Genomic DNA, 24,258 nt, shown 5'->3' on the forward strand with positions numbered 1-24,258 from the left:
ATTGCTTGACTTATATTCTGAATTGTCTTGTCACCATTAGGTGATTGCTGACCCATAGACATATATATTAAACTTATGTGTGATATGAAAATTAAATAAGTAAAACAATATTTACCTTTACAAACTAGCCTGATTCCTGGTTCAGAATGACCTGGGAGGGTATTTTGAGATGGGTGTGATATGAGTGGTATATCATTCAGAATATTGAACTGATGGACAAAAATAAATAAGGGTTTCATTGCGCACTACATTGCTAGGCGAGACCTGGGTGTGTGCCTGATTGAAATCCCTTACATACCCGGGACCAGGACTTCAGGACCAGGACTTCGAATACACATCACCTTCCACAGCAGAGCTGACTCGCAGGAGCTGACACATGTGCAATATCAATTGGGATGTGGAGCCATGATCATAAGTAATGCCATGCGCAAAGGTTGAGCCAATCACCTCTCTTGCCCTTCTTTCTCAGGCACTTTTAGTGGCGGCAGATGCTACGGCACCTCTGCGCCTTAGTCAGCCCCGCAGACTCCCCTCCGAGCCATGATTCTCTGACGTGTTGAAACCGCTTGGCTTAAACGTAGGCAGGCAGAGCGTAAATGGCGCAGAGCCTACGATCCCAATTTCAAAATTCAATAAAAAGGCCTTCTCTGTCGCTTATTCCCGAATCATTGCTACCGCCAAGAAACCATTTTTCACAAGACAAATCGAATCTGCCCTGTGTCAGCCCAAAGCCCTCTTTTCTGCTGTAAAGTCTCTCATGTCCACTGCTACTTTGATTCCCACTGTCTCTCCCACTCAAGAACTCTGCAATGTGTTGTCGCAGTATTTTGTGGCTAAAATAGAGACCATTCAGACTAACATCTCGCTGGCGACTAGGCCCACCACTGACGCAAATCATCTGCCTGTATTTCAGAGCACGGTGGGAGGGTCAAGATGGTCACCTTTTCCTATGTTATCCCAGGAGATTGTGTCGACGGCCATCCTTAAGCTAAAATCATGCGCCCCATCAGATGCAGTACCCTTATTGATTATGAAGATCTCCCCCGATCTCCTGGTGGAAATTACAGCTGAAATTAACCATTTTTCCCAGTCGGGATACATCCCGCCGAAGCTTAAATCTGCTTTGGTTATCCCTTTTCTAAAAAAGCCAACAGTGGATCCTTCTGTCCTATCCAACTTTTGTCCTGTATCTCTGCTTCCTTTTCTCACTAACCTTTTGGAGTCCCTGGTTTCTCCTTTACTGTCCACATATCTTGAGTCTTCCTCCCTCCTGGACCCTGTTCAGTCGGGTTTCAGGCCTTGCAGGGGCACTGAGAGTGTTCTGGTGCCGGTACAGGATGATATGGCCAGGCTTGTGGACTCAGGTGGAGTTGGTGCCCTTATTTTGTGAGATCTGTCTGCAGCATTTCACACCGTGGACCATCCCATCCTGTTGTCCCGTCTTGTGCAGATAGGGATATCTGGGCAGGTATTAGTCTGGTTCTCTTTGTTCCTCTCTGACCGTATTCAGACTCTCTCTATGCCCCCCTTTCGATCAGCCCCCTGCAATTTGACTTGCAGGGTGCCAGAGGGGGTGATCAGTCAAAATATCGAAAAAAAAAATCTCTTTTTTTAATTATATATTTATTTTGGGGTCTGGGATTAAAAAAAAAATGGTAAAAAAAAAAATTAAAAAAGGGGGATTGGGGTCATTAAAAAAATCAACTTTTTTTTTTCGGCCTTTTTTTTGAGATTTCTTTTTCCGAGATGTATTTTTTCGAGATTATGACCATAAACCGCCAGAGGGCTCTTCCTTGTCTCCGATTCTTTTTAATATATACATCTGGGGCCTTGTGTGTCTTATCCGCTCCTTCGACATCAGGTGCTACTCCTATGCCGACGAAACCCAGATGCTGATACATTTAGACCTTGATCAGGCTGAGGTTTTGTCGTGCCTTCGGAGGTGCCTGGCTGCCGTGGGGGAGTGGATGAACCACAATTGGCTTAAATTGATTGGAGACAAGACCAAGGTTCTGGTGGTAGGTTGCGATCTTAACCCCTCACTCTGGGTGTCCTCCTTTGGGCCCTCTTCCCTTGGTCTTCTTCCTGCTCCGGTGGTGAAGGGTAAAAACCTTGGTGTGGTGCTCTCGACGACCCTGTCCATGGACGCCCAAGTCACCTCTGTATGCCAATCGGGGCATTTTCAGCTTAAACCTCTGAAAAAGGCTCTCCCGATGATTCCTGCCACTCTTCGCCCTCCGGTTGTGGCCACTATGGTACTTAGTCGGCTTGACTATTGCAACTCTCTCTATTTGGCACAACCCAAGGGGCTGATCCTGCGGCGCCAGCATTTTCAAAATCTGGCTGCTAGTGTTGCCACACGCACTCTGTATGGAGCTCACATCACTCCCGTCCTAAGCGCTTTGCACTGGCTCCCAGTGGCCCAGCGGGTGAAGTTCAAAGCACTATGCATTATCCATCGGGCATTAAATGGCCTGGGTGCGGAATATATACGCACTAAGTTCACGTGCTACTATCCAAAACGCTGTCTACCTTCTGCCTCTTCTAAACTGCTATGTGTTCCATCATACCGCATGCGCGGATCGGGGGCCCAATTATGGAACGAGCTTCCGATATCCATAAAAGACCTATCTAACCATCTGTCGTTTAGCCCTGTGTGACGTGGCCCTTGCCTGCCCCGCTTTGTCTCTCTAGCGCCATGATACCTTTAGGTGGCCGCGCGCTTTAAAAGTTCTCCTAACATAACATAACATAACATGCACTATGCCTAAGCTCAGGCAAAGCTTTAGTTTAGAGTCTACCCTGCCACCACCAATTGTTACTTATGATCATTGTAGTTGTGTTACAGGGGGGCATATCTAGAAATTCCGCCCCAGTGCTGCAGAGAATTGGCTGTCGCTGTAGCTATCGAGTGGGCGTCTTGTGAGCTTTGGCTCGGTGCCATGAGTGTAGCAGGCCCTGAGTATCAGGCTAATGAGTCAGCAGTGCACAAGAACACTATGCATTTGGCATGGCGTTGACGGAAAAGGGGAATCTGGCTGGCAGATTACCCTTTTAGAGATGGAATTACCGTCATCATTATATTTATTAGTAAAAATAAATAAAATAGCTAGTGCTTTGCACCCTTGCCTGATGGCAATTCCTCGTATGCCTCCCACCCAAAAAGGTTCTAAGGGTCTGGCTCATCCTTCTGGTGAAACAATTGACTGAGGCCATCTGCGATGGAGAGCTGTGACCCAGCTTTGTGTTGGGGTGGGTTGTGTTGGGTTGTGTTGGGTGTCCATGTCCAATCCCTGCAGGGATATGGCCCAATGCAGTAATTTGGGATTCTCTCTCTGCATGTCCAGAATCCTCGTACAACGTCTGTGGTCTGTTTGGACAGTGAAGGGAGACCCAGAAATGTAGGGTTTCAGCTTGCGTACCGTCCAAGCGACTGCAAATGCCTCCTTCTCAATGGTGGCACAACTGCACTTTCGCTTGGTCATGCCTACTTGGGTACGCACAAGTTTACTCTACCTCTTCAGAGTTCAGTTGCACTAGTGCTGCACTAGTACTGCATCAATGTTAAATTCACACGCGTCTGTCTGAATGATGAATTCTTGCCCAAAATCTGGGATATTTAGAACTGGGGCCTGGCAAGGCTATCCTTAACGCTCTGGAAGTATGACTGGCAGGCAGGGATCCAAGTGACCTTCTGCAGCTTTTTCTTTGATGTTACATAGTTTGGGGTGAGGTCCCATACCCTTTAATGAAAGGCTGGTAATAACCCATGAGCCCTAGGAAGGTCATCATCTGAGTCTGGTTGTGGGGATGTCCCATTCCATCACTGCCTGGATTTTGCCCTAGAGAGGGGGTATCTGTACTTTCACCCGCTATATGGTAAGGTAAAGGCACAGAGCACCCTAGCCAAGGTTAACTATATGGTAGCTATGGACGAGCAACCAAGGCTTAAGCTCTCAGGGGGTGATGCAGGCAGGGTCTTAAGTACAGCGAGTCCCCAAAGCCCCCAAAAAGGAATGTACACACACTATGTTAGCTGATAACAGAGCTTCTTTATATAAACTAAGGTTTGCTACCACTACCATTACACATACTGTGGTAGTGGCAGTGTAGTTATGGTTAAGTTGCTAAACTCATAGGAAGAGCACTTTTTGGGTGTCTTATAACTTTGCTCCCCCTGGACGAATCCTCACCAATCTTTGCAAGAAAAGTATATGTCCCACTCTGAATTTATTTAGCAAAGTTTTTTGCGGTTTCGTCAAGGGATGGCAAAGTTATAGGAAGGGTCCTAAACATTTTTTTTTCCATAGACTGGATGGAAAAAACATTTTCTCACGCATACAGCCAAAACCACTGGACGGATTTTCACCAAATTTGTGGCAGGAGCAGCAGGGTGGTTCAAAAGCGTGCTTTTGTACATTTGTGGAAATCTGTCTAGTATTTTATTTTTAAATGACCAAAAAGTAGGTCCAAAAAAAGGTGTGACATCTGGGTTCGGTCCCCGTACTAATTTCCCTGTTTGGTCCGCAGACAGGCATCCAATTGGCCTAGATGTTAAGATTTCACAATCACCCCGGAAATCTTGTTACCAATATTATAAACACAACACCTTGTAGGGACTTTTCATCAAAATTAATTTCAAATGTGATGTCATCAATGATGTCATCAATGGCATTTGTGATGTCATCTTTGATGTCCTGGGTGTTAGTCTTTGCAGTGCACGGTGGTGGCGCGAGTTATAGTTGCTTAGTTTACCATAACTGGCGAATTTCTGAGGTTTTTCGGTTTTACTTGTAACCATAACGTCCCTTTAACAACATTTTTTCATTGAATTTCATAGGTTTTTATTAGTGCAACTTAACTATAACGTCCTTTTAACAAAGTTTTTTCATTGAATATATATATAAATATAAATAATAACACTTTGTACTTGGAATACTTATTCAGAGAATGTTAAACGTATGCATTCTATGTGGTACCACACAACATGTACGTTCAGTAAAAGAGGCACTAACTACAGATAGTTTTAAATGGCAGGTGAATTCTTAAGGGAGGTGTATCAGCATAAGATAGGGAAGAAAGGCCAGTGGCAGAATGTTTTCTTTAGGCTAGACAGGTCATTCTGAGTGAGGATCCCCCACCTGGGCAACCTGTAAGGCAAAGGTTAGGGAGAAATGTAGGCTGTCTTTTACAGCCCAGTCCAATAATGTTCAATAACTTTGTGCTTTGTTTTTAAATGTTCTACCACCCCAAGGTGCTTGAAAGGCCACATGAGAACAGGATCCAAGACAAATCTGGGACCCCTGGACGATTCCTGAGGTTAGAAGATGTTATTCTTCGTCACAGTGCCTTTGGAGCCTTGACAAGCAAAGTGGCAGAGTTTCTCGGATTTACTGAATGATTCCCTTTGAGGGTGGAGCCGCTTTGGAAGGAGGAGCCACTGGGATGCTGAGTCCAAGAATAAAAAAGAACCAGGTTCTTTCTGAAGTGCAGCAGTTTGGCTCTTTGCTGTGCTCTCCTTTGGTCAGCGAATGCTCCAATTGTAGAAGTCTTGTGAAGATGAAACTTGCTGGTGGCTCCTTAAAGGCTTGGCAAATGAAAGTAAGACCCCTGAAACACTTTGATGACTTCTGGCGGTGACCCGTGCATAGGTCATTTTTGGTGTCAGGTTTCAGAATATCGCGGTTTTCTAACTTTTGGTTCTTCGGTTCTGCAGCCACAACACAGACCTATGGATAGCTTCTGGTGTCCTGGACTCGACCAATGGAGTGGACCTCGGACCCTTACCAAGTCTGGACCCTCGGGACATCTTCGTTAGCTTCTCGAGTCAGGAAACTCAGCGACGGACCTTCCTCAGCACTCAGCAACACTGGACCCACTCTGGCAGGAAAAAGTGGTCAGTGATGATGGTGAGGATGTCCCTTGAAATGTTTTTACGCAGTTTGAAACTTTCACAGCTCCTGGTGTCTAGCATCACCATGCCATTGTACCCTTGATTCTGGGCGGTAGACAGCAACGGCTTCCAGGGATCACAGAGCACATCTCCAAAACCTGGATGACACCAATGGACTTCTGTGGCACGAGATGTTCTGGCACTCCTCTTCTGGACTTCGAAGACCCCTTCTCCGGACGGCAGGCACACCGGACTGGCTTCCAGGATACTAATATGAAAGCAGCAGCTTTGCATAATGGTCCCTCATAGTTCGGGGAGATGGCTCCTTTGCAGGTCCTCGCTGGATCAGCGTTTGGGAGAGATGACAGCTTTCAGATTACTTGAAGAAATGCAACAGAAGACTTCTCTTCCAGCTGGGCTTCAAGGAACAGCTTCTTCTTGCTTCAGCTTCAACTTCGCCTTCTAAACAAATTGGTAAGTGAGAGGTCCCCAGATATACATATCTGTCCCTCATTCACTCTGGCTGGGCCAGGCTCAGTCAGCAAATCACACAGAAGCACTCTACACTGTATTTATGTTACTTTCAGTCAGGGTGGTTTCAGGCATTGTGTCGCGCACAGAAACCAGACACCAACAACAGAGAATGTGAGTTGACCCCAAAGTCCATTTACACAGGTCCCACTCCTAGGGCGTACCCACTACATACAACACCTGGGAAGGCTCCAGTCAGTCTGACAGGAGGCAGACCCAAAACCATGTCTGGTATTTCCACGCAACAGCCAGTTAGGGGGAAAGGGAACAACAAAGACATAAATTGTGTTTCCACCCAACAGCCATTTAGGAGGAAGTGACAGAGACAGGGCTTCCCAGGACTTTGGGAAACAAAGTAAAATACAATAGAAATCGAGAAGCCACAGTGGCCATCTTGCTTGTGTGTAGGAATCCATTGATGCTTATGACAGGCCCTGGGTATCCCAAAAAATGCAGAGGATACTCAGAGCCACTGCCAAGTCAGCATGTAGTTGCCAAAAGCCCATACCCTGCTCTGTATGAAAAACGCAAGTGCCCAGGCCAAAAACACACATAAGGGGTACAAGGGTAGACACCCACCCAGCTTTAACCTGGAGATAAATCTGCCACTTTTTGTCCATTTACAGTGCTATTAGCATGGTGCTATTAGCACCAGTGGTTATAGCGCTGATACTGCCCAATAGAGTTCCATGGACTCTTCACAAAATGGGGAGTAACAGCATTACCGCAACTTGTGAGCCGACGCTAGTGCCGGACCGAGTTGCAGTAACGCTATTTGCATTGGTAGCATTCCGGTGGATTTACCGCTGGGATAGCGCCAAACTTCTGATGAGGCCCAGGGTCTGGGGAGATTTGAACTCCCTCTTGAGACCCGTCAGTGGGCTTGGTGTGTAACAAGTCGGGGAGGGGATTACCCTCTGCCTCAGCTTCATCATCTGTGAACAGAGTCATCACTAAGCCATTTCGGCTGCAATGTGGCTTTAGCTAGTTGACGTGGAACACCTGATGCATCTGTCTCAGGATCTTAGTGCCAGTGAGGTAGTTAACCTCACTGATTTTTTCCAGCACCATATAGAGCCCAGTCCACTTGTTACGTAAGGCACTGGACCTGACTGGGCCTGACTGGGCTTGACTGCTTCTACCTGGCCTGGTGTGTACTCAGTCACGGTGGCCTCCTGGGCATGCCAGTGCTTCATGAGCCCCTACCTTGCCTTCAGGTCCTGGGTGCTCTGCTCGCTGTACTTGGCCATCTTGAATTGACATAGTCTCATATGTTGAAGGAGTTTGGGGGCTTCCCTCCCATCCTTCCCACACCAGACTTAGCTGACCCCTAACATGATGGCCAAACAGGAGCTCAAATACCCTGACCCCCAACTCTGTTCTGTGACACCTCCCAGTAGGTGAAGAGAAGACATGGAAGAAGAATACACCACATTATCCTAAGGGATTCTTCCAAGCCTCCGGTAAGCCTCCTGTCATGCTTGTGAGGGTCTTTGTTGAACAGTTTAACAGGCCTGTAGGATTGTGGGTTAAAGTCTGTGGAGAACGTATAGGTTTCTCCAGAAATTAATTCTTTAGGGAAACCCACACAAGAGAATATCTCAATGGCGGGCCTTCATGACCACAGGGGCTTTGCTGCTCCTCAAAGGTACAGCCGCGGGGTACTGGATGCATGATCTACAATGACCAAAATGTGACAGTTTCCTAAGAAGGTCTGAGGGTCCAATGGAATCACAATGTCCTTACCTATTCTCTCATAATGCTGCCCAACTACAAGTAGTGGAAGTATTGGACCTTTGTGGTACCGCCCACCTTCTGGGGCCAGTAAGGAATGGGCAGGAAGCCTGTCTGTTGTCTTTGGCATTCCTAGATGACCATCCAGCATAATGTAATGAGCCAAGTTCAAAAGGAATCTCCTGTGGCACTAAGGGACCACCAAATGCTGTCTAGCCTGCCTCCAGGTACTTGGGCCCCCTGGGCCTGCTTCTTGCCTGTTCAATGTGCTGTACCTGGGAAAAGTCAACCTGACTCAGGGCCCCAGCTATGGACAAGTCACTTAGCTCATGGAGGCCCTTGACGTCTGAAACTATCATGTCCATCAGCCCAGAATCCACACCTGTAGGCAACCCGGAGTGTGTGCCACCAAGAGCAGGCACTTCAGTGGCAACTAGGCCCTCTCTGGTAGGAGCAAGTGTCTTTGTGGACTCCGGATCTGGACTGAGTAATACCGGCAGTGCTTGTCTCTTACCATCATCAGCTGGAAGAACCCTTCGTCCTATGGCAACCAGGGCTGCATCCCAAGTAGCTTCCTTCTCCCACAGAGTCTACTTGTGCTTAACTGCCTTCTCTGCATATTGCACTGCTTAGAACCTATCTCAGAGCTCGTTGTACTACGAGTCCCTTTGGCTTTGTAGTTCCCTGCGTGCACTTGTATAGTCCTCACGCACGTTGGCATCAGCGTGTTAGGGGCAAGCCAGTTGGTGCGGGTTTATTAAGGCATCTTTCCTGTTTCCTCCTGATTTCGTGCTCATTTTATCTCCTTAGGTTGCGCTGCACGTTAATTTCTCCCCATGGCAGCTTTTATATATATATTATACAGTTGTGTTTATCGATTGCCGTTTCTTTTAGAAAATCATTTGAAAATCATTTTTATCATTGTAACTCATTGTAAATTACATTTTCTGTGTGTATGCATGGAACTTACCTCAGTGCTCGTTGGACTACAAGTCCCTTTGGCTTTGTACTTCCCAGCGCGCATTTGTATAGTCCTCAGGCGCGTTAGCGCTGGCGCATTAAGAGTAAGCCGGTTAGTGCCAGTTTGTGTCCGGGTTGTTCGATGAATCTTCCCGTGCTCCCTGTAGATCTACGGGTAAGAACTGTGTTATTTTCTTGTCTCCTTTAAAATATGCAAGCACTGGCAGATATTAGCACTACTATATGCCTGGAGAAAACCATTCCTCAACAACATGATTCTAATGAGTTACACCTTTCATTGCTTTTTTGTCAATGTCTAGTTTAATTTATATTGGACTTGGAATATCATATCCCATGTAAACATACATTCAAGTATTTGACTTGTGTGACATTTCTTAAAAGTTACATACAGTTCATGTGCAAAGCCAACAATAACCTTTGGCGTAGTGCATTTATGCTTCGCCAATCAAATAGTCTTCTCTACATTTGTGCTTCGAGTGTAATGGTTACAGCAATGTCTATTTTCGAACGTGGCTGCCTTTGACCAAGTTGGTCTACTACTTTATACTTGAATAATTTATTGGAAAGTACAACATATGCATCATAATTGTTTCAAGCATTTATGGTGAGTAAGCAATAGTCAAAATACATTAGAGATTATTCCATCTGCAAAAGAGAAAAAATGTTGAACATGTGAGTTGGGATTGGATTCCGGTTAGCATAGCTAACCTGTAGTGGTTACATTTAAGACCTAGTGGAGGTTACCATCATAGTGCCTTGGTTCATTGTGCATGTTTAAATAGCTGGCCTTGTGCTTATTGTGCAGTCATGTTTGCAATTTGTGTTAGTAAATAGTCCTTGGTGCTGAGATTAAAGTCGGGCAGTGGTCCCCAACCTTGATGGTTGTCACTGGTGATGCCTGGTCTGGTTGCCTTGTTGTCGGATAAAGGTCCCGCAGAGGTGCATGGGTTGGGGGTCGGAGGTGCCCTCATATGGATTAATGTGAATTGGGTGTGCCGGTTGTTTCGGGTGTGAGAGTAGGATGGGGTTAGGGGTCTGTGCTGGCTGACTGAGTGGCCCTGACCATGGTTTGATTGCCCAAGTGGTTGATGTGGTAGTTATTTGGTTTAGGTTGGTTTTCAGCTTTAATAGCTGGCCATGAGGCACGTCAGGTGTATACCTCTTGCCTCCCTCCAATTGGGTGGATTACTGGGATTTGGATTATGTGTAGACAAAGGTTTGTATCCTTAAAGGGACGGACTGGAGGTGGATTCATTATGGAAATACTATATTCATCGGAGTTGTTCATTTGAACATAGTATACAGTTACTTCCGTGTTTCATAGAAATTGGCCTCAAGTGGCTTCATACATTGGGTGTTATTGCGTCTGGCAGTGCCCATTGTTAATTCTTCTGGGTGAGTGCAGTGTGTCCTGCAGAGAAGAGAAACTTCAATGAGAGGTCATTTCCTGGGGGACTGAGCTTGGTCTAGAGGTTGCGCGGGACGGTTTAAAAAGTGAATGGCTCCCAGTCCTGAAATCGGATTGGCTAACAGGGGCGAGCATGGGCTCCTCACCGTATTGGTTGCTGCTTCTTTCGTGGGGCTGATTCTTGGTGTTCTGCAGTGTTCGTCTCGCACCCGCAACAACCGGCACACCCAAGTCACATGAATCCAGATCAGGGCATTTCTGACTCCCAACCCAGGCTACTCAGTGGGGGCCTCAGAGTTAAGGTGGCATAGATTCCAGCACCTGTCGAATTTCAGGGTGGTTGTGGCATTAAATTGGCACCTTAATGTCACATCCACTAATGTTTTTTCACTGAATAATTGCTTACTAATGCATGAAATTCTAACCATTTGTATAATGTTACATATTTTAATTTTAATTTTACATTTTATAAGTTGATAAGTACTACAAATGAGTGTTGTACCATATACTTCTGTATCAGTGTATTGTTCCATGTCATGTTGCTATTATTAAGTGTAATGACATAAAAAATATGCATACAAAGTGAACAAAAATATTCCAACTTTTATAATAAATAATTACATATATGATGTATTTATTGGTCTCATCAGTGATGTCATTAGGGACTTGATTGATATGTGAGTGCTATACCAATTGTCCCTGCCTAGTAGATGTAGGCATAGCAGATGGTAAATCTTTATTTCAAACTCCTTATTCCGATGATCATTCCACAGTAAGATAAAAACCTGCGGTAAAGTGGCATGTCGCCGATTCCCATGATAATTGTAAAGATGGCTCACAATGAAAAAGTCTTCCACATCCACACAGGCACTCAACATACGTCCCCCTTCCTTTTTCCAGGTCCCCTCACTCCACTCAATTACTTTTGTCTCTCTAACCCTCTCTCAATACCCCCTATCACTTATCGCTTTGTGTGATGCACATTTCTTTTGTGAGCGCATCTTGTGGGGTAGCTGCAGTAATCTTGTGAGATTCCCGTGGTCTTCCCCTGATAAACTGAACATTTTCTACCCATAACTGGCTCCCTAACCAACCCCCCCAAATTGACATGTTGTCTTCTGTCACACTGCCGCCCTCTAGCCTGATGTGATTGCTATTGGTATAGAGCCTACGGACAGGCCATCTAAGCACTGCTGTTCAAAAAAATCAGTCTTCGCCTAGGAGCGACTACATAAACAGAAGATTTTTCACTCTCTTTCTGATGTCAAGAATGTTATCAGACGCTGTAAGGTCGTGAGGGGGTTCATTCCAAAGTTTGATGGCATCCTTTTTCCTCCTCCAAATAACATTTTGAGTTCTTTCATTTGCGACTATTATCGATAAAATCAGATTGAGCAAAGAATAAATGGTGGCTTTTCATTCAAAGCAAAATGGCTGATACATATAAAAAGGTTTTTATGGAACAGGGGGCACCCCCATGTCTCTGTCAAATATTTACAAAACTCCTGGATGGATTAACTCCAAGCCAGTCAAGGAAATTAAGTCAACGCGTTGTGCCCAAGCTATTTCTTAGTTCATACAAATCTGCCCAGTGTTTATCTTGCTATGGCTGTTCGAAAATGGCACCTTTCCTATATGGAAAAATGAATTGGTTGAAAACTGTATGTTTTTCTTTCTTAATATTGTTTATTTCATTCAAATCCATCCAGCAAGTCAAAAAATATTAGCAATGGAATTTTGGGGTAAGATTGATGCTTTGTCATTACTGGAAAGCTTCTCAGCCACCTCTGCTGCAAAGAGATATAGCTATAATTTTGGGAGACGAGGGCACCCCCTTCCGCATCAAATATTTTCAAAACTACTGGAACAAATGACTTCAGATACCTCTCAGAATCATGTCAGCAGCCAAGTTATTTCTTATTTTGCCCTGCGCTGCGAAGACACTTTGACTGTTTCTTTAATGGAAAATGAATGGGAGTAAGCCAACAACAGTATTGTATTGGTTCTTAATAATATTTTCATTTTTTAACAACTCATTCCCAGAATTTCCAATCGAGGGGCCCCTGACAAACGTTTTGTTTGTAAATTATCAGTCAAGTGCAATTCAATTTTCAGGTTTCCTATGGACATTGATACTCACCTTAACTATAGTGCTGGCGACCGCTGCAATATAACATATATGCATGTGTATATATTACACGGACTTCAGTAGCAGGCGTGTAGTTATGGTTAAGTTGCTCAACCCATAGGAAGAGCACTTTTTAGGCAGCTTATAACATCACCCCCCGCCCTGGACGAATCCACACCAAACTTTGCAAAAAAAGGTATATGGCCCACTTTGAACAATCCTGTGGAGATTGATGCAGTTTCATCAAGGGGCGGGCAAAGTTATAGGGCGGGCCCAAAATGTGTGGAAATCCTCATAGACGCAATGGAAAAGAAAATTTGCACACACCTAGAACCCAAATCGCTGGACGGATTTTCTCTAAATGTTTGCCATGAGCGGCGTTTTGGTCCCGAAAACGTGCTTTTGTAAATTTGGTGTAAATCCGTCTGATAGTGTTTTAAAAAACTGCCAAAAAGTAGGTCATAAGAAATTAGTGATATTTGGGTCTGGTCTGTGGACTCACTTCCCTATCCGGTCCGTGGACACCCACCTGGACCAATCAGGATCCTATGGACATCAGACACACCCATTGGTTGGATGGTGAAAAGCGTGCAGTGCATCAGAGTTTTTGGGAACAGTCGCCATGTTGGATCAGGGAACAGGGCCCAGCTTCCACAGATAGCGGGGTGGGGAAAAAGTCTGGAAAACACATTTGGGGTTATTTGGTGGTTGAAGAGGGGCTGGAAAGGGTGGGGGAGGTACAATAAACATAATATGGGGCTGCTTTTATATGCGAAAAAGGGGCGTACAGTGGCCGCGATAGTCCACGGACACTGCTGTACTCCGCGGGCAGTGCTGTGAACGAACACTTTTGAAAACACATTTGGGATATTTGATGGCTGTTTTTATAGGTTAAAAAAGGGTTTGCACATGTCGCTGAATCCCAGGTCGATTTTGCTGTCCGCTGACATTATTTCAATTGCAGGGGTTTAAGGGTGAGTGTTGTGTATTGTACATATATATGGTAGAATTATATAATTGAAGTGTATATGATATTTATGATTGTAGTACAGTTGATGATAGTGCTTATGTAATGTGTATTTGTTTATACTTGGTATGGTTACTTAGTTGCATACAGTAATAAAAATAGTATAATTTGTTAAGCAGGATAGTTTAAAAGCTTTCATTGCATACAATTTTACACATACATTGGGCCTCAGTACAAGTATATCGGTAAGGCAAAAACTGCGCCAGTATTGCTAACGCCACCGTTGCTCCTGTACCGCCATACTAGGAGTTCTGCTCGCGGGTGCCCTTGCAGCGACCAGGTCTGACCTGGTGGCCGTACCAGCACACGCGAGCAGAACATGATGGTAACACCGGTACCATTATTTACGGTACCGGTGCTACCATCCTCCCCATTCCCATAGAGCCCTATGGGGCCGAATGGGGATGGGGAGACCCTTATTACCGGCTCCTGCAAATGGGGAATTACCGGGTCCGCCAAACTCGGCATGATCTGGTAATTGCCCATTCGTGGGTGCCAGAATAAAATGGATACCGGCGGCAGCCGTGCCTGTACTACAGGCACGACTACCGCCAGCCTCGTAATGAGGCCCATTGACTTTTTTGAATATCATAAACAGTACATTCTATGTTCTATGTTTTCACAACATTAGTGTGTGCTACCATGTTGTATTGACATTAAATAATCAATAGGTCATAGAGAAAAAAAAACCACAGAGGATTAAAAAAATATATATAATTATGTAAGTGTCAGTGTGATAGTATGTTTGTTTGAAGTGTGTTGTAATTAAGGGAATGTGTAAAGTAGTTAGATACATGTTGGTGTACTCTAACTATATTATATGTTAGAAAAGGTGTTGTAACAAGAACTGTGATGGGGTATTTTAAGTACGTTACAATGAAGGGTATTTTTGAAGTAGTTAGATACATGTTGTCATGTTCTAACTATCTTGATTTTTAAAGGTAATATTGTAGTATTATAGAGGTAATTCTAACTGTGTATTGTGCTACAGTTTAGTTAATAGTTTTGGTTTGAAGGAATATTAAGTAGCATTTGTTAGATGTGCAAGTAACCTATGTCTTGGAGTAACAAAGTTGTTGCAACATTCAAACCAACCACTTATTTTTTTGACATATGCAGTAAAGTGACCTGCAATGGTTGAGGCACCAGTGTGGTATATTAAGCATACTGTTGTGAAGGTTTTCTGTTTTGTTGCTAAGAGATACTTGGCCGTCTATAAAGCTATTCAGATTACAGCTATTTTTGGGACCATCTGCATTGTACCTTAGAAGAAGTTTATTTGTATGCTGGAACGATTGTCTGAATTGCAAAAAGGGCATAATATGCCATGATGTATATTCTGTATAAGCTTGTGAAATGGAATGGATTCACAATTTGGTATGGATACATATACTAATCATTCCTTAGAGATGTGCTCTTGTTAAACACGGTTGTGGAGAATGCATGTATGGTTGCACATGTATGAAATCTGGAAGATTTTTATTTTTTTGGTTTCAACTACTTGTAGTAAGTACATTGGGCATTCTTGGATCTTCCTGTGTGTTCATGGTACCATTCCTGCACAGTAGTCCACTTCTTGCCTTATACCTGAGACTCTGTAAGTGTTGTCAGGATTATTGGTGGCATTTGTATGAAGGACGAGCATTTGAAAATACAACTGGTCAGAGCCGTTTAAGTAAATGTTATGAAGTATTGGTGGAAATTGGAAGAGAAGAACGATTGGTACATTTGCATAGCAATTTTTTGCCTTTGCATTGTTTGATGGACCTGAGATGTTTTTTGAGAAGAGATATGTGTCTGTTTGTCTTCTGATGGACGTGCATTTGAGCTTGTAGTACATATTTTTGTGGTGGTATTCTTTGATGGAGAAGCAGTTGGTCATTGTTTCCTTAGCAGTATTGTTGGGAGATCTGTTATAGGTTCTGTTTGTATTAGTTTTCTTTTTAAACATTTAATTCTTTGAGGTAGAGGGTACATATCTAGATGGGGGTGTACAGTGCACATAGCCTGTTGTATTCTAGGATGCAAGGAATGTCAGCGTTGACTTTGTTTGCATCAAAGTTAACTAGGAATAGACCATTGAGTGTACGGAGGTGTGGAAGTGCTACGTGACTCATACCTTCTTTAAAGACTTTGCTGCCAATGTCAATCAATACGTGATCTAGGATTATACCTTTGATGAGTGAACAGTGACACAATAATATGTACATGTCTTTTAAGAGAAGTATACCTTCTATTGTGTGGTCAAGTTTCTTAACTTCTGCAAGTTTGTCAAAGTGGAAGTTGACAAACTGAATATTGTTGTCATGTACTTTTGGTTCTAGTGACTCACCTCATGCACTCGACTGCATACACATTAACATCAGGCATGCCTCTGAAAATAGAAAGCCTAAAATTAGCCGCTCGATCCAAACGAATGCCGGCAAAAACTTTGCATGCTTTGATCTCTAGAAAGTCTAGTCAATTACCTGCATGCACCCGGACACAATCCATGACTGCTGACATTCGAACGTTCTATTTGGCTGATACATCTAAATCTGCTGAACTGAAGGTGAACAAAATGGTGCATGCAGAGGCTTTAATGGCTGAAAGTTGCAGGGAAATCAGACCGACAGATCATTCGAGGATCGATCTGTCAACTCCACCAGCCTCGCTGATAGCGGCCGGCTTCAGTGATGCAATAACTAAAAATATGCCTCTGAACATGAATCATGGTGACCAAACAAATAATGCTCCAAGTAAGCTGTATGTAGCTTCATAGCGGCATTGATGAGATGGCACTACAGCAAGGAGCAGTGATTGCAGCTTTAATTCATGCTAATCAAATCACACCTACTTTTTCTAATGTGCTCATTGACTCACCTCAGAATGGTGGATCAAAAAGTTACATAAATGATGCATCGAGTCAAAACAAATGCTCAGTTATCAATTTGAAAACCCCTTCTGTTCTGGTATCCCCCACTTTATGTCCAAAAGTACGCTCCAACCTTTTGCAATCCCCATTTATGTTTGAACCTTCTACGAACAATTTGTCAGCCTTGCCCATTTCATTTTCCCAGCCTACTCCTAGGAAATAAATTGAAAATGTTTACTAACTAACATCAAGATTCTCACTACATAACCAATCATCTTCAAGGCAATTTATAAAAGCTCTAACCAATCTAAACTCAACTTCATAATGCGAGTACAGCTATTATGAAGATAAACATAGCCATGAATAATAAAATTAAGACAAACAAACAGAGGCCTACCAGTAATACGAACATTGAGCTGGAACCATTTGATGAATTAAGAAATTAAGTGCCAAAAAACAAAGGCTTTAGATATAAAAGGCAAATTAGGAAGCTCTACGCAACATGCACGACCAAAGAGCTGCCATCACTGCAATCTATCTGATGAAAAAGATGCATGGCGAGTTGCGAAGGTTACAAGGTTGCATACGTGTTCTAGTTGTTAATGCAGTACAATACAATGGGCCTCATTACACGGTAGGTGGTAAGGGTTTACCGGTACCGGTAAGGGCATTGGTACCGGTAAACCCTTACCACCTTACTACAAGGTACCTTTGCGGGACCCGACCTTAACGGCTGGTGTAGACCAGCTGTTAAAGTTGGGACCCGCAAAGGGACCTTGGTGCTAATTACGGTACCGCAATTTGTGGTACCGTAATTAGCTCCTTCCCCATTCCCATTGAGCCCTATGGGGCAAAAATGGGAATGGGGAAGGGCCATGGAGAAAGGGGGAATTACTGCCCCGCCAACCTTGGAATGGGGTGATAATTCCCATTTCCTTCATGGTGGTACCAGTATGGTACCGGCGGCAACCATGGTGCTAATAGCACCATGGTTTACCGCATTCCGTGTAATGAGGCCCAATATCATGACAAGTCAGGTTCTTCTAATCATTGATGCGGTACAATACTGTATGAACTTAATTTGATTACTTCCGTTACATGTAACAGATTACTACGGTGAAACAGGTAGATTCTAGTAATTGATGGATTATTATACAATAATAAAAGGTATCTACAATAGTCTGTGGTACAAGATCCAATGGGAGTGATTGGGGTGAACATGGAGGTTATTTTAGTAATTCCTGAGTGAAGAGCCATGTTGTGAGGTGCTTACGGTAGGTCCAGTAGGAACTTTCAGACCGTAATGTTGCTGGTAGTTTGTTCCATTGTTAGGCAGCCATCACAGGGAAGCTACTGCACCGGCGTTCTGATGTTTGAATCGTGGTGTGGTCAGGCAGTGTGCATAAGCTGAGCACGTGGGCCTGATGGAGTGATTGGGTGTGAATTTATCTACAAGATATGTGGGTGCCAGTTTGTGTAGGCATTTGTGAATCTTGGCAAGTGTTTTAAATAATATGCGCTCTTGGATGGGTAGCTAGTGAGGGTTCCTTCTGGTCACTGAAATGTGGGGCTTTTTAGGTATATTCAATGCTCCTCTCAGAGCGTTGTTTTGGATCACCTGAAGTTTATTGATATTCTGGACCTTAGTGCCGGCATACAGAGCATTGCAATAATCTAGTCTAGTCAGTATGAGGGCTTTAGCTAGAGTAATGCAGCTGTCAGGTGATAAGAATGGTCTACAGTTATTAATGAGCTTAGATGTGTGAGCTGCGGCAAATGCAGTGGCGTTGTTTTATTGAATTGAGCTTAAGGAGGAGTCCTGGCAAAAACCAAGGGTTTTTACTTCTTTTGACACCTTAATAATGTTGCCATCTTTGTTAAATAATTCGAAGGAGTTAGATAGTTTGTTGAGATGGTGTTGGGAACCTATGAGGAGGAGTTCCGTCTCATCATCGTTGAGGCATATTCCATGTAGGGCCATCCAGGCATGGATGGTTTGATAGATTTTATTCAGGGATTCAGAGTCAATGTCGTGGGAGCCGGGTATAGGTATGAGGATTTGGATGTCATCTGCATAATTAGTGTAGGCGACACTCAATTCGTCAAGTCGGTCAAATAGAGGCTTTGTGAATATATTGTATAGAGTCGGGGAGATGCACAAGCCTTGGGGTACTCTGCACATAACCAGGGCAGGTGCAGCCACTGAGGGCGGTGAGAAAACTCTCACGGTTCTATCCATGAGAAAGGATTCTCTTTAGGTGAGAAGTGGGTTGCTGAGGCAAGGTGGTTGCATAATATATTGTGATTGACTAGGTCGCACGTTGCAGCAGGAGGAGGAGCGCTAGGTTACAATTATCTTTCAGTTCATCCATTTGTATTTTAAGGTCAAGTAGTGCTGTTTCCGCTCCATGTCTTGTCCCATGTCTTGGGCGGAAGCCAGATTGTCAGATGCGAAGGAGATTGTTGGTTTCCAAGTGGTTTTGCATCTGGAGATAAACTGCTCTATCCAGAATTCTGAAGAGACATGGTACTGTGGTAATAGGTCTGTAGTTATTTGGTATATTAGTAGGTTTTTTGAGTAGCGGGAGTACCCAGGCATCTTTGAGATTGGATGTGACAGTACCACTTTCGAAGGATGCATTGATTAATCTAGTGATGTAAGGCGTCCGTTCCGATGGGCAGTCTTTAATCAGTGAGGCCGGACAGATGCAACCTTGACATCTTGAAGGTTGGACGCTAGAGATTTTCAGTTTCATTGTTCGAGACAGGTCGAACAATCGCGTCTGATTTGGAAGTGATGGGGCTAGGTGTCGGTTGGGCAGGTTTGAGGCTGTTTTTTTATTTTGATCTTAGTTTGTAGGAGGGCGATTTTGTCCACTAGGGCTTTCTGAATACCGAGCACCAGCTCTCGTCTTCGATACAGCTTTCTCTTTGTGTAACTGGGGACTCAAATTCTGTTGTATGCAGGGGTCTGCGCGAAAGACCTGAACTTACCGGTGTGTTCGCCCGTACTGAGAGAATGGAGCCGCGCGCATGACAGCTAGGCTCCTATTTACAATGAAGCCAGCGTTGTGTGAGCAACTAGACCTCCACCGTTGTCTCACGGCGGCCATATTGGATATGAAACCCACAATGTATTCTATACACACGGGTTACACTGGTAGTCTTTCGCGCAGACCCCTGCAGACAACAGGGCCTGGGGGCTTGCGCATGTGACCATCTCGCACTCGCGAGTCTTAATTTCCTTCACTAATTCGTTTCTTCCCCTTCTGTCTCCCATTTCACCCGGCGTCGCGTGCATGCTGGTCCACATCCTTAATTTCCTTTTGCATACCTGCTTGACAACTTCAGGCTCAGTACGCACTTGCGTCTATATAGGTATGTCAACTTTAATTATATATATATTCTTCATGCACAGCATAAATTGATATAACTCATGCATTGTGACTAATTTAGAATTTTTCCGCTTGCAGCGGAGCCACAATTCTATTCAGATTGGACATATAATTTACAAACATATAGGTAAGAATCTGCTTAGCACTTTCCAGACAAATAATTTGTGAAGTAATACATATGGGCATTACTCTGTAAACCACCCACCAAGTTGGTTGGTTCTAATATTTATTCTGTACACAAATCGTTTCTCTTCTTCTGTAGTACCAGAGTTACTGCCAAGTCTCCCAAGGAAAAAACCGATTCCCTAATTTTTTCAATCATATGGACAAAAACGTAACCAGTTTTGTATTTGCGGGACTGTTCCCATCATTGCTCTAATTATATATATTTGTCTTTTTCCCCTTTTTTCCCACATATGGCATTTGATTTGTCTGTCAAACGAACATCAATGCACAATTTATGCTAACTATATCACTGCTATGACATGTTACTGTTTTTTAATTTAAAAAAAAAAATTTGGTTGGGAAATGTTGTGACCCCAATATAATACGCCACTTCTATGTTGGCTCTATATCTTCTGGCCTGGCTGATGCACAACTGTTGGTAATATAAACCTATGATTATGATTGTCATAAATGTGCATATTTGTTATTAACCTTGCAGCCTTGGAAGAAGAGCCTTTGCTTGAAAAACGTGTCGGCTGTTTTTGTTTTGAATTAAATCACGCTTAAACTTAGCACTATACATTTTGGCTCTGTGTGCATTTCTTGGGAGCAACCAACCTTCATCGTATTCAACTTTGGTGGATAGTTCACATCCCAAATATTTGAATTGCTCAATGTATTAAAAGCATCAATTTCGTTTTTTCCCATAGTTTATTTTTAACCCATTTGTTTTGGCATACTCCTCTTCCAAATTCAGTGATTTGTCCCAACCCCAATATCTGTGATCACAAACAACCAAGTCATCTGCATATGCTAAGCAATGGACTTTTTTCGCCAGCCACTCTTGGGGGACACGTGTTACGCTTACTCAGACAGATTGGTAGGTCAGCCAAATACATGTTAAAAAGTGTTGGAGCTAACACACAGCCTTGTTTTACCCCTCTGTATGTTTCAATGGGTTGTGTAGTCGTACCACCGCTCTCCAATTTTACCTTGACGGTGGTTCCCTCGTACAGACCTTTCACCGCAGCCAACAGTGACTCAGGGCACCCATATCCTTCCATCTTTGCCCAGAGTTTCTCCCTGTCTACAGTATCGAAGGCTGCTTCGAAATCAATCATGACCACTTAAAGGGAAGTATTACATTTTCGCTTTGCTTTCCTTGTCATGAGGTCTATGAGTTGTAAACATTGCACTATGCCAGATCCCCTTCTATATCCCATTTGGAAAGGACCAAGCAGATTCCTAGGGTTGCTTCATTTTTCCAGCTCATCTAAGACGAGAGAGGTGAATATCTTGCCTGAAACGTATAACATTGCCAGCCATCGATGATTCAAGGGCACTGATCTACAACCCATCTTATAGACGGGTACCAGTATTGCTTTACGCCAGGATTGAGGTATTATACCTCCTTCCCGGCATACTTTTGTGAATCGTGAATTCAACAAAGGTAGCAGGCGCCCCTCTCTCGGAAGAAGAAGGCATGATAACCTGTTCAGTGGCTGTTAACCACATTGAGAGTTCGCAGCCATCTGCTTTTTGCTCACTGTACCTTTCACAGATGGGAAATATGCATTTGCATATCAGTCTTTGTCCCGCCCACATGGGCAGTCCAGCACCGAAATGCTATGGCAATTCCTCTCTGAACAAGAGTACCACCAGCAACCCCATACACGTGTTTCATCCTTGTTGGGCATCATCAGTGAGGTGAAGCTGAGCCTCTCTAAGCACAGTGAGCAGGGAGTCCACGTCTGGTTGCCCCCAGGTAACCTAGGGTGATCAACCCCAAGTTCCTTCAACAAATTCAACAAAGGTAGCAGGCGCCCCTCTCTCGGAAGAACAAGGCATGATAACCTGTTCAGTGGCTGTTAACCACATTGAGAGTTCGCAGCCATCTGCTTTTTGCTCACTGTACCTTTCACAGATGGGAAATATGCATTTGCATATCAGTCTTTGTCCCGCCCACATGGGCAGTCCAGCACCGAAATGCTATGGCAATTCCTCTCTGAACAAGAGTACCACCAGCAACCCCATACACGTGTTTCAGCCTTGCTGGGCATCATCAGTGAGGTGAAGCTGAGCCTCTCTAAGCACAGTGAGCAGGGAGTCCACGTCTGGTTGCCCCCAGGTAACCTAGGGTGACCAACCCCAAGTTCCTTCAACAAATTCAACAAAGGTAGCAGGCGCCCCTCTCTCGGAAGAACAAGGCATGATAACCTGTTCAGTGGCTGTTAACCACATTGAGAGTTCGCAGCCATCTGCTTTTTGCTCACTGTACCTTTCACAGATGGGAAATATCCATTTGCATATCAGTCTTTGTCCCGCCCACATGGGCAGTCCAGCACCGAAATGCTATGGCAATTCCTCTCTGAACAAGAGTACCACCAGCAACCCCATACACGTGTTTCAGCCTTGCTGGGCATCATCAGTGAGGTGAAGCTGAGCCTCTCTAAGCACAGTGAGCAGGGAGTCCACGTCTGGTTGCCCCCAGGTAACCTAGGGTGACCAACCCCAAGTTCCTTCAACAAATTCAACAAAGGTAGCAGGCGCCCCTCTCTCGGAAGAACAAGGCATGATAACCTGTTCAGTGGCTGTTAACCACATTGAGAGTTCGCAGCCATCTGCTTTTTGCTCACTGTACCTTTCACAGATGGGAAATATCCATTTGCATATCAGTCTTTGTCCCGCCCACATGGGCAGTCCAGCACCGAAATGCTATGGCAATTCCTCTCTGAACAAGAGTACCACCAGCAACCCCATACACGTGTTTCAGCCTTGTTGGGCATCATCAGTGAGGTGAATCGTGTGTTGATTATTTTTGCCCAGAATTCTGGTGCCCCCTTCAGTAAGTCCATTAGGGCCTGGGGCGCTGGATTTTTTAAACTTTCTTATTTTTATTCTAATATCTTCGAGATTAAAGTCTAGATTAAGTTTTACGGTTTTTCGCAGATTCCCCTTAGATGTTGTCTCTAGCATATTGCATTTCTCAGCAATGTATTCATGCCAGGCCTTCTCACCTATACCACATGTAAATTGTTTGGCCTTTGAGGAATTGAAAGACCTCATCAGCTTCCACATTTTTCTGGTGTTGTTACTCTTAATTACCATCAGCAAGTATTGCCATTGCCAGTTCTGTCCCACCTGCAACCACCTCATAACCCAGTTTCTGTACTTCTTTTTGACTTGTCTTACCTCTTTGACACTTGTCAGCAAGTGCAAACCTAATTTCCCTATGTGTATAATGGCCTTCCTCATCGTAATTTTATGTTCCCTGATGGTTTTATCATAGTGGTGACATGTGGTGGATTTAGTTAACGTGGCATATGAGCCCTTCTGGGTAGTTAGTTTCCTCATATTATCTCTTATCCAGGTCTCAATCTCATCTGCCGTGAGGTGATCTAGTGAGCAGGAGCTAGAGAAGGAGTGTCTGCCTGCGAACTGCTTCCTCTTCTCTAGATTTTTCTCTGGCCAGCTAATCCTGTTACCCGCCATGTTTATATCCAGATCTTTAAGCATGCTGACCTCTTCCTCTCTGGGGAACCCCTCGAGACCAAGGTCAGATGTATCCAGGATTCTTAATGGCAAGATCTTTCTTGTCAGTTTTAGAAATTCTGATCTGTTTATGTCTGTATGCGTTTTTGTGGCAATCCGGTCAACACATTTTTTGACGATCATGGGCTCCTTACTGGGCTCCTGTGATGTCACTATAGGCATACCGCTGTTGCTTCTGATCGGAGGGCCTATGGCTAAATGCCCAAGTTTCTCAAGTTGTTGTTCTTACGGGTGATACAGCTTGCACACTCAGAATAGAGATGTGTTCCACAGATGACATACATGAGTCATCAGAATCATTTGCAACAACATCATTTGTTCGTTGAGGAGCCAACTCGTTAGGGTTTACAAGGGGGCTCCCTTGTGCCTTTGTCTTTTTTACTTTCTTCTTCTTTTCCTGCACTTGCAATTCCAAACTTTGGGCCCTCTGTTTGCCTTAGTTCTGCCGCTGTTCTTTTGTAGGGGATTTTCTTGCCACTCAAAGCTTTTTACACTTTTGCTGCCTGTGCTGTTTCCTGGTAAGGTGTATGATAGATGTTTCAAATATTACATTGGGGGTCATTACGAGTTTGGAGGTAGCCATGGCACTA

The sequence above is a fragment of the Ambystoma mexicanum genome, chromosome 1p (assembly GCF_040938575.1).
Source record: "Ambystoma mexicanum isolate Mex_15411 chromosome 1p, UKY_AmexF1_1, whole genome shotgun sequence".
Taxonomy (NCBI): domain Eukaryota; kingdom Metazoa; phylum Chordata; class Amphibia; order Caudata; family Ambystomatidae; genus Ambystoma; species Ambystoma mexicanum.